This window comes from Hoplias malabaricus, chromosome Y (genome assembly GCF_029633855.1).
Source record: "Hoplias malabaricus isolate fHopMal1 chromosome Y, fHopMal1.hap1, whole genome shotgun sequence".
In the NCBI taxonomy this organism is placed as follows: domain Eukaryota; kingdom Metazoa; phylum Chordata; class Actinopteri; order Characiformes; family Erythrinidae; genus Hoplias; species Hoplias malabaricus.
The window spans coordinates 68,648,498-68,663,838 of record NC_089820.1 but is presented as its reverse complement, the minus strand read 5'-3'; positions in this window follow the sequence as shown (position 1 = coordinate 68,663,838).

Here is a 15,341-nt window from a genome sequence, read left to right as displayed (position 1 = left end):
TATGGATCACGTTGAAAAGATGACACTGACTACTGTACTGACCACGTGAGACTTCAGCTGGAACAAAGTCGTCACGAAGGCGATTTCTCCAGGGCTAGAAAAAAGCTAAGCGAGAATTCTGTACACGTGAAGACAACATAAAAGAGAACAGCTGAAGGAAAACGTGACCGTTCTTCACATCATTACAGCCCTAAACAAGGCGTTAGCCTTTTCTCCGGTCTGGTCTGTAGCCACACCCTGCACCTGTGAGCCCTGAGCGTGTCATGTGACCGGGTTCACAGGTGTTCCCTAATGTGTTCTCCTTTATAAGCTCCCATTGTATCCGTAGTGTTTGGCGTTCATTGTTGTGTTCTTGTGTGTCCATGTCATTAATGTCCACTTCTGCGTATGCCACCCGACCTGCGTCTCCTTCACTCCACGAGCATGACACGAGCTTTAACACAGCACTGCCCCTCCTTCACCTACTTCTACAAGTGCAGAGCACCACTGTGACCTGCCCAAGCCCTGTGCTGTTTTCAGCTGAAGGCCTGTTAAAGCACATAACTGATTTTACATTGACCACTTTTCATTTTTTATTTCTTTCAAAACGTTTATTGCCAATAAATTAATACATATTCTCATAAATGTAGAATTGTGTCTCATTCAGAGGCCTATAGTTATTTGTATCCTCTCTATGATGTTTAGTAATTATTTTGGATAATTTTGTGTTAAGCAATTTTATGTAAATGAAAAGCAACAAAAAAAATGCAAAAATTCAAGCAAGATTTTGTCTTATGTCCCGGAACAGAGGGAGAACCAGGCACATATGTTTCTGCGGTAAATATCATATTTGGCGAGGTTGTGGTTTGATAACAGGTGGTACGTGGTCTAAAAGGTTTGAGAACCACTGCTTTAAGAGAAACAGCAGAGTGAATTACCTCATGATCTTGGGGTAAATCAGGAGTTTCTGTAGAAGAACAGGGAGAAAAACGGGAAGTGGGAATAAATGAGAGGGAGATTTAATCTGGGTTAGGTGGAAGAGTGACTTCACACTATGCTCAAGCACATACAGCACGCATGCACACACACACACACACACACACACACACGTCTGCATCCAGTCATGTACAGATCATGTAAACCAAAAGCACAGTATTAAAAATCTGACATGTTTTTTGCATTTGTTTTTATGCAAGTCTTTTAAAATAAAGATCATTTCCTGATGAACAGGAATACACACACTATCGCCATGCCAATGTTTATACAGCTGCATGCTGACATCTGTCAAGCACTGCTGCTGTTTACAGCAGTTATGAGGCATAGAAAAACAGTGATGTTTAAATAATATCTTACATTTCTTTGCTGATATTTAACAGTGTACACGTATTGACAGTGGTGTTTTATAATGTGCATTTGAATACTATGATTGTTTGTTTTACATTTACATTTACATTTATGCATTTGGCAGACGCTTTTATCCAAAGCGACTTACAAAAGAGGATCTAACATTCGAACTACAATTTATACAAAATACCTTACATTGAGTGCAATATGCCCGGAAGTATTATGAGCATTAAAGAAAGACTTTCAGTGCAAAAGATACTCTCGGAAGAGCTGGGTTTTCAATGATTTATTGAATGCAGAGAGGGTTTCTGTTGCTCTGATAGTGCTTGGAAGCTCGTTCCACCAGCGTGGTACCAGAGATGAGAATAGCCTCGACTGACCTGTTGGTCGTGTTAGTTGGCGCTCCTTTGAGGAACGGGGAGGGCGGGCGCTAACATATGGTTTTAGTGCCCGCCCTCTCCGCTTTTCATTCGCTATGTAAATTAAATCATTTAAATGAAAACATCATTCAGATATAATATAAACAAATAGATATACATAATAAACAAATAAATACATAAATAAAAGCGCCAAAGTGTGGTCCCCCAGCAATCTGGACCAGCAGCACGTCTCCAGCTGTGACACAGATGTGAGTGTCACCCCACAGAGATGTGACGTAGAAGTCTTGGGTCTGTGTCTGAGCCTCAAGACGTAAGTGAGAGGAAGTGAGCTGCGAATGGAGCCATGGAGAGTGTCACGTTTCACAAACTGCCAGAGTGTGACTCAGCAGCTGCGATGATGTAACATCCTGAGTGAAAGCCGCTTTCTCCAGTCAGGGGACGACGTGCGGGTGTGTGTGTAGGCTGGTGCGTGTCAGATGGTTTGTAAACACTGCTGGAGGATTCATCTGGGAGATTCCTGGGGAATGGAGCATGTGTCTCACTGTGCCTCAGTCTTCGTCTTATATCTCCATGAGTCACGGTCTGAGTCTGTAGGATTAAACACTTACCGAACGGCTACAAAACCACACTCCCTGACCTCATCACTAGACTCTACTTAAAATCTCTATGAGCCAGTGGTCTCCATCAAAGTGCATCAAAGTGTAAAAACATTCAGATCTTTGCTTTAGTTTTTATTTTTATTTAAAAAATGGTCCATTAGTTAATTACATTACAACACAGTGAAAGGTGCTGCAACACAGGCCTTCATTAGTTCATTCATTCATTCATTATCTGTAATCCTTATCCAGTTCAGGGCGGTGGTGGGTCCGGAGCCTACCCAGAATCACTGGGCACAAAGGTGGGAACACACCCTGGAGGGGGTGCCAGTCCTTCACAGGGCAACACACACTTCTACATTCACAGCTATGGATACTTCTGAATCACCAATCCACCAACGTGTTTTTGGAGCGTGGGTTATGGTTAGGGGGAAACCCATGTGGATACAGGGAGAGTAAACTCTTCTAATTTTAAAACGACTTCAGTTTTAGATCATTTTTGTTGAAAAAAAAAAAAAAAACCCAAAACGACCTTAGAAACACACAGCATAGAATGACCAAAGAGATTATAATCATACATCTATACACACAACAATATAAAACTCTTTACCATTTATTTGTAAACCTAACAATCCCTCATGGGACATGTGTTAAATAATCGATAACTCCTTCTCTGTTCCTCAGAGTGATTTCAAAGATATTTCCAAGACAGATTCTCTCAATATTTAAATCTGGCTTAGATCCAGCTCTAATCCCCATCTTTATTCTGTTTGTGTGGGTCCATGTATATGAAATTAGCCACACAGACTGGCATTGACCTGCAGCTGGAGCTTACCTGGAAAACCCCTCGTGCCAGGTTACAGGACTGCTCTGTAAGGTTTGTGATGTCAGAAACCCTGGCTGTCAGAAACTCTTGTTTTTGAGGTCATCTTTGGAACATGTCAGACATGTTTATTAGGTTTAGCATTTGATTTTCACTGTTGGTTGTGGGGTGGGGTGGGGGTGGTTCATAAAGACTAGTTTCATGATGAATGGACCAATAGAAAGGCTCCAAAGTGATTTGGAATTAAATCTGTTTACACTGACTTCCACTGAAGGTTAGAGTGTTTAAAGTTACTGCACAGGTTCCTGACACTGTGTGGCCTACAGTTGTCAATAAAACTGAACAGAACAGTATCACACAGTAGTATAAACAGTAGAAGCCTGGATTTTGTCCATTGTTTTTGTTCATTTCTACAGACAGCAGTGTGTCTATGAGCCCATAAGGTGAGAGAGTTGAAGCACGTAGTTAACACAATGTTAACTGATTGTTGCAAGCTTCCATTACTTATTATCTCCTTTAACTCGAGGGCGAATCTGAACAAGCCACATTCAACTACCAAACATGTCTCAGCTGTTTGAGTTAAGGGGGGAAAACTGAGTAAATCTTCTGCAAACCTCACTGTTTAAAGCAAAGCCACAGGCATCAAACCATCCCTACATTCGGGGAAGAAAGAAGAGTTTCAGTCCCATAATTTCCTCCCTGTGAGTTTAATTGCCTCTGTGCTAGGACTTGTGGGAGTTATGAGCATTTTCCAGATGCTGGTCAGCTTTTAACATCCTCGCCTTCAGAGTGACAACTGCCCATATTGTGTGTATATTCAAAAAAAAGCTCATAACCTAAGGTTTCCTCAATGCCAGGACCCCAATATTGAGCTGAGAATCTGTGTAACTGTGTTCTGGAGAGTGGGGGAGTTTTGCCCAGTAACTCTGGGATGAACTGTAGGGCCAGAACGTATCATCCATCATCTGTACTTGACCAAACGAATGTTTTTGTGGCTGAATGCCATCAAATACCCCAATAAGGTTAGGATTTCTAGTGTGAAAGCTTCCCAGAAAAATCTGAACCCTATTATACCGTTCATGACTCTTCAAGTAAAAGTCAGAGAATTGGCCAAAGTCAAGTGTAAATGGATTGAGCGCTTCATTAAGAGGCAGAACTGCTCAGAGTTACTCATGTCTCAGACTAGACCTCACACAGAAATGAAATTCATCATGACCAGAGCTGCCAGTGAGCTGCCAGTGAGCTGTCGGAATTGAGCCGTTAGTGTGAGCTGTGTGTGTGTCTGTGACAGCCTGTACCTGTTACTGGACTCTCTCCCTCCCTCCGACCAAACCCATTTTCCCAACAGAGTGACATCACGCAGCAGCAGGATGTAATAAAGTTACTTTGAAAGGATGAATGTACTCACTGCTTTATCCACTGATCAATATTTCCATGGACAGAGTAAATATCACGCTGACAAACGCGTGAGTGTCCACTTCCTGTGAGGCCTGTATCCATAAGGCTTTATCAGTGCAATTATGTGGCATTATATGCATTGCACAATGTCTTGTAATCTCTGTTAGAAATAATATTTCCACCAATAAGTAATACAAAATATAGAAAAGTGTTTATTTTGTTGTTTATTGTTTTTGAACCTCATATGAGATGATGGAACAAAAGGCTTTGTATTCTTTTGTACAGAGTTCCTAAGGTAACATGGTGGTTATTTATAAAATAAGGACAGTCCACAAAATAATATATAGAGACCACAAGATAATACACTGAGGATACATGATAATATATGGAGGCCATGAGATAATATATTGAGGCCATGAGATAATATATCAAAGCCATAAGACAATATATTGAGGCCATGAGATAATATATCAATGCCATGAGATAATATATTGAGGCCATGAAATAATATATCAATGCCATGAGATAATATATTGAGGCCATGAAATAATATATTGAAGCCATGAGATAATATATTGAGGCCATGAGATAATATATTGAGGCCATGAGATAATATATTGAGTCCATGAGATAATATTTTGAGGCCATAAGATAAAACCTGCTTTGTGAAATGATATCCTCTTGTTCTGTAAAGTGCCATGCAGGATATTTTAGCAATAAACGCATATACAAGGATAGACCAGGATTTATAGTGTATTGTGTGTGTCATTAAACACCTAATGTACACATTTTAAAGATATTATGAATGGCAAATTCAGGGTATGCCTCATCAACTGGTCACAGCTAAAAAAACACCATGTCTCCCTACTATTGCTTTATCCTAGACTACTATTGGTAAGCTATTAGTGCTAAAGAGCAGATGTTCTCTGTCATTATTACACCCTGTGTATCATTTTGTTCTTCACAGGAATTATTAAAAGTGTATCTCTCTCTCTCTCAGAGTTAGGCTAAGGAAAGTGTAAGTCTTCACAAAATAAATGGACGTCTATGTAATGGCTCCACAATTCATGAAAACAACTTTTCGTTATAATACAAAATATGTATGTAATATATATATATATATTTATGGCTATAAACAATGTAGTTTTTTGTGTGTATGCGAGTGTTTGAGCCTTTGCTTGAGAATGGAATGAGTTAAACAAGACAAACACAAGCCGAATTTCTTTTATCCTGTAGACGTCAGAACTCTTGGAAATCTTAAGGAGTAAAAAAACAGCCTTAATACAATTCTGATATTGGTGTTTCACTTATGTCTCTTATTTCTGCCCAATCCTCCAGAAGAGCATTTGTGAGTTTAGACAGTGATGCTGGACGAGAAGGCCTGACTCACAATCCCCATTTTATTTTTTGTCCGAAAGGTGTTAGATGGGGTTGAGGTCAAGAATCTGTGCAGAGCAGTCAAGTTCTTCCACCCATGCTTTAATGGAACTTGCTTTGTGCACTGGAGCACAGTCCTTAAACTGTTGGGAGCATACAGTTGTCCAAAATATCTTGGCATGCTGAAGAATAACACATTCCCTTTACTAGAACTAAGAGCCCTAGGCCAACACCTGAAAAACAGCCCCATAGCATCATCCCTCCTCCACCAAACTTTACAGCTGGCACAGTGCTGCCAGGCAGGTAACATTATCCCTGTATTCACCAAACCCAGAGTCATCCATCAGACTGCCAGATAGAGAAGTGTGATTCATCACTCCGCAGAACACGTTTCTACTGCTCCAGAGTCTACTGATGGTGGGCGTTACACCACCCCAGCTGACACTTGGCATTGTTCTTGGTGATGTAAGGTGTTACATGCAGCTGCTTGACCACAGAAACTCATGCCTTGAAGCTCCTGGCCCACAGCTTTTTGCTCATGTTAATTTCAGGGGAGGTTTGAAACTCTACAGTTATAGAGTCAGCAGAGCATTGGTGACTTTTACGCACTGTGCGTGCCTCTGAACTCGGCATCCTCACTCTGTAACTTTACATTTGCCCATTTGTGGCCGAGTTGCTGTGGTTCCTAAATGCTTGTATATATATATAATAATACCTTTCAGAATTTTTTGTGGCATATTCAGAAGGGACGAAACTTCACAAACGAAATAATTGCAATGGTGGCATCTTATTACAGCAGCACACTTTTTACAATGACCCATTCCTTCACGGTTGTTTGCAAAGGCAGACTGCATGGCTAGATGCTTGATATTATATGCCTCTGACACTGGAACTGAATGAAACCAATGACTAAGATGTGTGACCCCAAGTGGGGAACCCACACAGTTGAGCATAAATTGATGCTTCATCTGGTGTAAGTTGTGATTTATAGAAAGAGAACTGATAAACATTATTGGCTACTTATTTTTGGGTAAAATGATTGACTGTACTTTTAAAGCAATCATTCCCACACATACAAAATGTGAGCCACCTGAGAGATACAGAAAATTCAGGGCTCGAACCAGAATTAAAGTCATCTGGAGAAAAGAAATCTTGCTTTATGAAAGAGTCCCCAGGGCTCTGTGACGAAGCTTTGATCTACGACATTTCCCATCAAGGTAGATAATAAAAACCTTAAACATTTCTGTGTAAGTCTAACGAATGAAATAGCAGTACAATTATAAAAAAAGTAAAAATGAGACCCAGTAACATGGGTGAGGGCTCGTCTTAACAAATGTGTTTTCAATCAGCAGCAATCAAGCTCGTATTACTAATGGTCTCTGGCGAACGGAAAGGAAAGTACTGCTAAACAACAAACAGACAAGCAAACAAACAGAACCACAACACACGAAATAACGGGATCCTATATTGGACTTATTACAGTTTCATAATTTCTAATCGTGGCCAAGTGTTTACATTCTGCCAAAAGCAACAGCATCAAAAAGTCATTAAACATGTGGCAACACTACCTTTGCTCTGAGGATTAGTAGGTTTCTTATAAAACAGGCTTGCATGAGTGAAGGAAGAAGGGATGGAATTGCTCTTTACTGGTATGTAAATGTTTGGAGAATAAAGTCTGAGGTAGTTTACAGTGAGAGATAAAACTTTTTCCTGACCGTAAGAGGGACAATAAAGACGTGAACAAACCCCCTGACATTGATCTAACTTTATTAATCATTCTTACCTTGGTGCCATTGGCGTAAGGATGTTCAGACACAGAGCTGGTCAATCAAATGAATTACTGTGGATGGGAGAAGTCTGGAAGCTCTTAATAACATAATATTCTTACATGCCATCTCCTAAATATCAGATTTAATGTTTTTTTTTTCTGAACACTTTTTGTTATTCCATGCTTTAAGGAATTTTAATAAGACAAGAAATGTAACTGGAGTATTTACAGGGGTTGGCCAATGAAACTGAAACTGGTTTAGACCACAATAATTTATTAGTATGGTGTAGGGCCAACTTTTACGGCCAATACAGCGTTAATCCGTCTTGGGAATGACATCTACAAGTCCTGCACAGTGGTCAGAGGGATTTTAAGCCATTCTTCTTGCAGGATAGTGGCCAGGTCTCTACGTGATGCTGGTGGAGGAAAACGTTTCCTGACTCTCTCCTCCAAAACACCCCAAAGTGGCTCAATAATATTTAGATCTAGTGGCTGTGCAGGCCATGGGAGATGTTCAACTTCACTTTCATGTTCATCAAACCAATCTTTCACCAGTCTTGCTGTGTGTATTGGTGCATTGTCGTCCTGATACACATGCACATGGTCTTACTGGTGCAATGTGCAGTTAATGAAGATTGGCCACCAGTCTGCTCCAATTTAGCCATGAACCCTCCCACACTACAATGACAGGGGTTTCACTTTCATTGTCTAACCCCTGGATATCCGAGCACAAACTATATATATCACTGGGCAGGCAATTTTCAGAAACGTGCTACAACAAAAACAGACCCTTGTGAAACAATACGACATACAGATTCAGAATCAGCAGGATCAGGAGGAAAAGAGCAAAACAAACAAAGACAGTTACAAATGAGTGTACTACTCATTCTGAGCTGAGCTGTGGCTCATTATCTTTTAAAGAAACAGGTGCTGAACCCAGCCGTCCTCAACAGTGCTGTTTAGACAGAGGCTAGACTGCAGCTGTGTGGTTTGGTTCTTGTGGCATTTTGACTAAAGCATGTCCCAGATATTTCATTAAGACCCCAGGACCGTGTTCAGTCGTGGTAAAGCGGTGCACCATGTCCTCTTTAAGGTTCAGGTTTTAAACTCAATGCTTGTGAAGTGACTTCGAGGTTGTCCTGATGTTTCAGGCTCGATTAAAGCTGTTATTCTGCCTGGCTTCCTCTGCTGAATAGAGCCATGTATAACATTACCACAGTCACGCAGGTCCTTTATCTGGGCCTGTCCTGGAGGTCACTGTGGACACACCTCAGCGACTCTGAGCAATATTGCAGTCTTCTTTATTCTCAGTGTTAACCGCTGGGTGAAAGACTGGACTCCATGCTAAGGAGGAAATTACTTTTTGGAAAGTTTTGGGATTTGTTATGAACTGGTCAGTGGTCTTTCATCCCGTTGAGGGCAGTGTAAATCTCCAAGTCTTTGGGCCAGGGCTGTGGGGCATGTATCATTCAGGAGCCTGGGGTGTGCGGTGTTTGGAGAAAGTCTTTAGTGCCCTGTAGCTTCAGTCAAAAGACTGAGGTGAGAGTGTAAGGAGGGCTGAGCACTCGTGAGAGCTTTTGTGAAATCAAGCATCAGCAACGCTGCAGGAACAAACACGACTTTGTTATGGCTCACTCTTTTTGCCAACAATATTTATCCTTTTAAAAAAATATATAATTAATGTAAACACCCACATTGAGAGAAAAGGAGTGTTACTGCAATAACATTGAAGCAGATGAGCAAAGAAAAAAAAAACAAGTTACAAAACCTTTGTTTATCTCACCCTTTGGAAATAAACGTGATTGGTTGATTCTACTGTCATTCATATGTGGTCACTGTCCAAAGAAAAACACTTATCTTTACTATACTTATTATTATACTTTACTAAATAATAACTTTACAGAAGAACAAAAAAAACCCTTCTTAAGTGTCAGTGGAAGTCAGCGGAAAAAGATTTTATTCAGAGTAATTAGGAGCATTTCTATTGGACATTTTCACACCGTGTGAGGGACAGCTGCTGTGTTCAAATGATGTAGTAACTAAACATCCACGTGTTTATCGTTGGACACTGACAATATATAAAATTGATAGAACATTGATAGAGTTCATTCCACATCCATTTGCTGCAACCTGATATCATGGCTGAAATGTACCTATGCTACTAAAAGACCACACCGGCTAAAAAAAAACGATAAATAATCTTCTACTTGAATGCTTTGGTTCAGCATGTCGTTTTCCAAGCGGCCTTAGAGGCTAGGGGGCGCATATCAAGTTAAACATAGTTAAATGCACGTTTTAGCTGGTGTGGTCTTTTAGTAGCATAGGTACGTTTCAGCCATGATATCAGGTTGAATTGTTCATTAAATATTTGGCAGTGCTTTAACGTTATGAAGACCACCACGTGTCCCCACAATGAAGATGATGCATCACATTTTAAGGTGGATTTATGTTTTAAGGTTGGGGTTACAGTTAGTTAGGGTTAAGTCTGGCTCACACTACAGAATAACTGAGCCGATGTAGAGTCGATGTTTACAGCTCAGTGTCCTGTAGCGGGGGATGGATGCTGACTCTCAGGTGTGAAACATAACGTTGACATCATGCCTGAAAGACTGTCAACCAATTAGAACCGAGTTCAGGTGGTAGTGTCACTGCTATCCGCCATGTTTGTTTACATCGCCACTCTCAGAAAACAAGGTAGAATTACAATATTGTCTTTAAAGGTGCAGCAGTGGTGTTAGAGTCCAGTTGTGTTCCCTAAAGGTTCATTACATTCTCTTCTCCAGAAGGAGAGGAGGATCTCTGTAATATTTCATTATACAACTGTGGAGAATAAAAGAACACAATAAAAGTCCTGGAGATGAAACGGGGCAAATGACATCAACACAATATTAAAATCTACAGTAATTACAGCTTTTTGGAGCTTTTTACAACTGATGGCTGGCATATAAAGTATATTATAAGGTATAATTATGTGCCCTAATTCAAAGGTACATAGTATGTTCCCTTGAGAGTACCACCACAGTGACAGTTTCTCTGACAGAGCAGTTTGCAATAGACTTGCCTGAGGTTTAGAGGACCAGAGCTGTCTGTCCTCTGTCTGTCGGCGTGAGCGATCTGAAGGTGTGTGTGTTTCATTCGGGGCGGATTGTGTAGTTGGGGAGAGAAAAATCATAGTGTGTGTGGTGTCCCATGGGTGAGATATTTTTAAAATCCTAGAGTGGGCCAGGCTTGAGAGGAAGGGCTGGGTAAGTCTCTTTGAAATGGAAGTCTGTGATTCTTTCTCATAAAACCAAAAACCAAACTACCCCACTGTGTCCTGTCTCCGTTCTGAAAATGTGAACATCACATGACCCCGACGCCCTGACCTCTGACCCCTCAGCCAGAGCTGAACCCTACTTTCTGGGTTTTATTTGACGTTTAGGATCACTGGCTTTTTTTTTCCTGATTTAGTTTAAACACACACACCCACAGGTTTGTTCCTATAAATTGTGGGGATATTACTTAGATTTGCTAGGTTTGCAAGATTTTGGTCCACAAATGTTGATGTATTCCTGGAACACACACACACACACACACACACACACACAGGTTTGTTCCTATAAATTGTGGGGACATTACTTAGATTTGCAAGGTTTGCAAGATTTTGGTTCCCAAATGTTGATGTATTCCTGGAACACACACACACACACACACACACACACACACACACACACACACACACAGCATGCAAAAGAGAAATGAATAGAGTTGTTCAGGGTGACCATTAGCTTCTCTCTGTCAACACAAACTTCAATAAGGAACAGAGCTGCGTCTGGTTTTTATCAGAGAAATTTCTCTTGTTAATCTGCACTTGTTCGGTGTAGCATTCGGAAAACAATGACAAAAATGTTGTTCAGAGGAAACCTTATCATTAAACTCCTAATATTTGAGTGTAGTATCAAAAGCAATGTAATCACTGACTGCACCTTTGTGCTTTTTCTCGTCTCCTGCACTTCGTCAGATCTTTCCGACCCTTTCATGGTCCTTCTTCGTTAAAGCCAAGCGATTCCAGTAAAACTGAATTCAAACTAATCACCGGACAGCATCGTGGCTAACACGTCTGATATGGGTCAGAGCAGGAGCAGACTGTTTTGGACTGGACCTGTGGTAAGAGAGGATGCTCTTGCAGCTGTGAGAATGAAAAAATTAGCACAAACGAATAAAGATTCAGCAACAAAAAACTGCGTGAGCTACAGCTGCAGTTGACGGCATCAATCTCTTCAGTTCCAGCCAAAAATAGATCTGCAACAGAGCTTTACACGGACCGAGATACTGCTAGGAACTCACATAATCCAAAAACTTTCTGGTTTAGCTCAACCTTGATTACAATTGAAATGTTATATGTTATTACACATGGGCTGATGGAGCATCAGAGAAAGTTCTAATCAGCGAAACGCCCACATCCAGAGTGGAGTACCACACCTACAGCATACTAGAAATGTGTGAGCACTAAGCTTATGGAAATTTAACATTTAAACTCTTTGTATTTATTGTAAAAATGAGTTTCTTTGTGTAATGTATAATTGTAATTCAATTCAAGGTAAAATTTCTCCTGCTTTTTATAGATTTTTCCCAGTTGTAGGAACAATCCTAGAAGAGCCTGAGTGTTATTTTTCTTAAAATATTTGTTAATTTAAGGAGATATTCTTAACTTAATTCCAGGTGTGATAAAGCCATCCTGCTCCATCAAATATCTTTGGTCTAATTGAACCTGAATTTAAAAAGGTTGCAGCCATCCACCATCTTCAGTAGATCTTCCCAGAAGAGCGGAGACTACTGCAGCAAGAGAGGAAAATGTTTGAGTTTTGGAGAATTGAGTTTTAAACAAAAACTAGCCCTAAGTTTGTGGACATTTCCTGAGCAATGCCATCCTTTCTGAAAAAGAGAGACTCCCTGACGTTCTTGTTCAGCAAGTTTACTCTCCCAGGTTGTAAATCATTCATCATTAAAGGATCAAAGCTCCTTGCTTGATGTTCCCAGAGGATGTGGACACTTCCTGTCCTTTTCTCATGGCTGTGCTTCCAAGTCAAACACAGTCAATTCAAACTAACACAGAAACAAACGAGAGAACGGAGATTTTAGATCAGGAGGCCGTGCCGAGCCTTTTGTTGTTGCTCTGAGAACAATATTTCAGTGTATCGATAGACATTCAAATATATTTAGACAATCCTTGATGTAAGTTCAATACCAGGCTTTGGCCAGAGGGGTATAACCCCACCCCACACTAATCAGGTCATAAAAATACACAGTTGTTTATAAATTTCAACTGTCATTTTATTCAACAAAATAACCTCAAATTTAAGTAGTTTGAAATTGTATTTTGTTTTATTTACCATTGCATTTGTTATGAGTTCCATCAAAGGAATAATGCTGGAAAAGCAGGTATCCGTATGTTGTTCTTGATGATAATATTGTATCCAAACGTTGACGTCCTAAAACCCCGTCTCTAACAGGAATCACTGGCTTTGAAAAGCACAACAAAGCCGGCGGTAAAGTCAGGCAGTGTTTACTCGTGTAGTGGCGTGTTGTTGATATTTAGACTGAACACCGATCAGTTTTCCTTGTCGCACGTTTAGCTTTCACTGGAGATTTTCATCAACCATCAGCTCAAGGAGCGTTTAAACCTCTGCAGTAACTTCAGAGATTTAACAAGTGCTGAGTTTGTGCTGGAGCTCTGCATTGCGTGGTGATTGACATGGCTCTGGCCAATCAGCGTCCTGCAGGGTTCACACGCCACCATTTAGTACCTACTCAGCTGGGTTAGAACTGGGAGTGAGTTGGGACTGAAAATGTACCTGGTTCCAGGATCAGGACCAGATTCACCCAGTGGAAAAGCAAAAGAGCCGAGCTGAAGGTTTCAATGCGCCATAAGAACACTTTTTCGAGTGCGTAGGGTACAGTATGAGGTTTGTGTTGCCTACACTCTCTTAGAAATAAAGATGATACAAAAGATTCTTTGAGAAATGCCATGGAAGAACCACATTTTTGCAGATACGTATAAATGGGTAAAGAGCCTTAAGATCAAGTGATGGATTTTCCACACACTCACACATCTCTTAAACAAAGAGAAAATGGTTCTTTATGGAAGCAAAAGTGGTTCTTCTATGTCAGTGCTGAAAGGTAGCACCATTATTTTTGAAAGTGTAGAGCATAGTTTTAAGAAACATACATTGGCCTCAACTCTAACCCTAGCCCTAATTCTCTTCCTTAAACTTGAACTTAAAACAAAATCTTCACCCTCAAATATTATCATTTACATTGTGGGGAGCAGCTTGGGGGCAGAGGAGAGGAAGAGAAATCTCCACCCCCCACAGTGTGATATAGTCCTGGTACACACACACACAGACACACACACACACCCGAACCTAGCAGTTGTACAGGACATTGTCACTGAGAACAGTAATTACACATCAAGTGAACCATGAAGTGAAAGCACACACAGCAAAGCCCAGAGCCCCTGCAGGAGCAATGTTTCTTCTGTGTATTTACAGCTTCAGCCAAACACACATCAGTGAGCTCAGGTACAGATGATTGGTCCAAACACATTCCAGTGTTAATTCATGGAGCTCCATCACAAAAAACAAACAATGACGGACAGGAGCAACCCAAGCTGTGGTAGAGTTTCAGCAGAATGCTTCTGAACTGTCTGTTGTGTGACCGTGAGAAATAAAGAAGCCTTTTGGAGCTCAAGGTCAGGATTAGACTTTAGGGTTAATCTCACAGTTATGGATTAAGTTATGGTTACATTTATGTTTTGGTTTTGGAGCAGGTCTGAGGCTGATGTTCTAGGCAGCAGATATTAAAATTGACATCTTAGAAGGGCACACTACCCTACCTTGGGTCACTGGAGTGTGGTGTGTTCTCCCCGTGTCTGCGTGGGTTTCCTCCGTGTGCTCCGGTTTTCTCGCACACTCCAGAAACACACATCGGTAGGTGGATTGGCGACTCAAAAGTGTCTGTAGGTGTGAGTGTGTGAGTGAATGTGTGAGTGTGTGTCGCCCTGGGAAGGACTGGCGCACCCTCCAGGGTGTGTTCCCACCTTGTACCCAGAGATTCCATGTAGGCTCCGGACCCACCGCCGCCCTGAACTGGATAAACGCTTACAGATAATGAATGAAATAATAATAATGTTAACTCCCAGTATGGTGTCCCATGGCGAACAGGTCTGGAGTGAAGATCCAGACAAACATGATCCAAAAGCATCCCTATGAGTACACCCATTAAAATTCAGTGTACCCTGCCCAGGAGAGGGTTACCGGGACCTACACCTGGAGCCAGGCCTGGGGGTAATGTCCGACGGCGAGCGCCTGGTGGCCGGGCAGCCCATGTAAGCCAGCTGGACTCAGCCCGAAATGGCAATGTGGAAGGATCATGTGGGCTCACCACCCGCAAGATCCAGAGTATGAACCAGAGTGCGGTGCAATGCCCATACGGCACAGAGTGGGGGCGAAGGGGCCCCTGGCATTGTGGAACTTGTCAGTGGAAACTGGTTCTTGGTAAGTGGAACATAACCTCACTGGGGGGGAAGCCAGAGCTGGTGCGTGAGGTTGAGAGATACCAGCTAGATATAGTTGGGCTCACCTCTACACAGTGTAGGCTCTGGAACCAAACTCCTCAATAGGGTTTGGTCTCTCTCC